Below are 2,899 nucleotides of genomic sequence, written 5' to 3'. Positions count from 1 at the left end.
CTGAGAAAAATTAAAAAGTGGTAGTTTTTTGGAACCATAGCGTGTAAACTAGTAGTTTTATGCTATTTACTCCATAATTATTCGGGCGTCACACTCATAGAAGCGCATGGGTATTTGATACTGGTTCGGTTGCTCATATTTGTAACTCGAAACATGAGCTACAGAATAAATGAAGATTGGCTAAGGACGAGGTGATGATGCGCATTGGGAATGGTTCCAAGGTCGATGTGATCGCCGTCGGCACGCTACCTCTACATCTACCTTCGGGATTAGTTTTAGACCTCAATAATTGTTAGTTGGTGCCAGCGTTGAGCATGAACATTATATCTGGATCTTGTTTATTGCGAGACGGTTATTCATTTAAGTCAGAGAATAATGGTTGTTCTATTTATATGAGTAATATCTTTTATGGTCATGCACCTTTGATGAATAGTCTATTCTTGTTGAATCTCGATCGTAGTGATAGACATATTCATAATATTGATGCCAAAAGATGCAAAGTTGATAATGATAGTGCAACATACTTGTGGCACTACCGTTTAGGTCATATTGGTGTAAAGCGCATGAAGAAACACCATGCGGATGGACTTTTGGAATCACCTGTTTGTGAATCATTTGATACATGCGAACCATGCCTCATGGGCAAGATGACTAAAACTCCGTTCTCCGAAACTATGGAGCAAGCTAATGACTTATTGGAAATAATACATACCGATGTATGCGGTCCGTTGAGTGTCCACGCACGCGGCGAGTATCGTTATCTTCTAACGTTTACAAATGATTTGAGTAGGTATGGGTATATCTACTTAATGAAACACAAGTCTGAAACATTTAAAAAGTTCAAAGAATTTAATAGTGAAGTAGAGAATCATCGTAACAAGAACATAAAATTTTTGTGATCTGATCGTGGAGGTGAATATTTGAGTTACAAGTTTGGCCTTCATTTAAAACAATGTGGAATTGTTTCACGACTCACGCACCTGGAACACCATAGTGTAATGGTGTGTCCGAACATCGTAACCGTACTTTATTAGATATGGTGCAATCTATGATGCCTCTTACCGATTTGCCTTTATCATTTCAAAGTTATGCATTAGAGACAACTGCATTCACGTTAAATAGGGCACCATCTAAATCCGTTGAGACAACATCGTATGAATTGTGGTTTGGCAAGAAACCTAAGCTATCGTTTCTTAAAGTTTGGGGATGCGACTCTTATGTCAAAAGGCTTCAACTTGATAAGCTCGAACCCAAATCGGAGAAGTGCCTCTTTATAGGATACCCCAAGGAAACTATTGGGTACACCTTCTACCATAGATCCGAAGGCAAGATCTTCATTGCCAAGAATGGATCCTTTCTAGAGGAGGAGTTTCTCTTGAAAGAAGCGAGTGGGAGGAAAGTAGAACTTGATGAGGTAATTATACCTTCTCTTGAATTGGAAAGTAGCACATCAGAGAAAACCGTTCCCGTGATGCCTACACCAACTAGAGAGGAAGCTAACGATGATGATCATGAAACTTTGGATCAAGTTACTACTGGACCTCGTAGGTCAACCAGAACATGTACCGCACCAGAGTGCTACGGTAATCCTGTCCTGGAAGTCATGTTATTAGACCATGGCGAACCTCCGAACTATGAAGAAGCTATGGTGAGCCCAGATTCTGATAAATGGCTTGAGGTCATGAAATTTGAGATAGGATCCATGTATGAGAACAAAGTGTGGACTTTGGTGGACTTGCCCGATGATCGGTAGGCCATTGAAAATAAATGTATCTTCAAGTGGAAGACAGACACTGATGGTAACATCACTGTCTACAGAGCTCGACTTGTCGCGAAAGGTTTTCGACAAGTTCAAGGGGTTGACTACGATGAGACTTTCTCACCCGTAGTGATGCTTAATTCTGTTCGAATCATGTTAGCAATTGCCACATTTTATGATTATGAAATCAGGCAAATGGATGTCAAAACTGCATTCCTTAATGGATTTCTTAAAGAAGAGTTGTATATGATGCAACCAGAAGGTTTTTTCGATCCTAAAGGTGCTAACAAAGTATGCAAGCTCCAGCGATCCATCTATGGACTCGTGCAAGCATCTCAGAGTTGGAATATATGCTTTGATGAGATGATCGAAGCATATGGTTTTATACAGACTTATGGTGAACCTTTATTTAGACGAAAGTGAGTGGGAGCTCTGTAGCATTTCTGATATTATATGTGGATGACATATTGTTGATTGGAAATGATATAGAATTTCTGGATAGCATAAAAGGATACTTGAATAAGAATTTTTCAATGAAAGACCTCGGTGAAGCTACTTACATATTGGGCATCAAGATCTATAGGGATAGATTGAGACGCTTAATTGAACTTTCACAAAGCACATACCTTGTAATTTTTTTGAAGAAGTTCAAAATGGATCAGTCAAAGAAATGGTTCTTGCCTGTGTTGCAAGGTGTGAAGTTGAGTAAGACTCAAAGCCCGACCACGGTAGAAGATAGATAGAGAATGAAAGTCATTCCCTATGCCTCGGCCATAGGTTTTATAAAGTATGCCATGCTATGTACCAGACTTGTTGTGTGCCTTACCATGAGTTTGGCAAGGGGGTACAGTAGTGGTCCAGGGGTGGATCACTGGACAACGGTCAAAATTATCCTTAGGTACCTAAAGAGGACTAAGGAAATGTTTCTCGGTTATGGAGGTGATAAAGAGTTCGTCGTAAAGGGTTACGTCGATGCAAGCTTTGGCACCAATCCAGATGACTCTGAGTCTCAATCTGGATACGTATTGAATGTGGAGCAATTAGCTAGAGTAGCTCCATGCAGAGCATTGTAGACATAGAAATTTGCAAAATACATATGGATCTGAATGTGGCATACCCATTGACTAAAACTCTCTCACA

The sequence above is a fragment of the Triticum aestivum genome, chromosome 6D (assembly GCF_018294505.1).
Source record: "Triticum aestivum cultivar Chinese Spring chromosome 6D, IWGSC CS RefSeq v2.1, whole genome shotgun sequence".
Classification (NCBI taxonomy): domain Eukaryota; kingdom Viridiplantae; phylum Streptophyta; class Magnoliopsida; order Poales; family Poaceae; genus Triticum; species Triticum aestivum.
The sequence above is the reverse complement of the archived record's forward strand: the minus strand, read 5'-3'. Positions refer to the sequence as shown.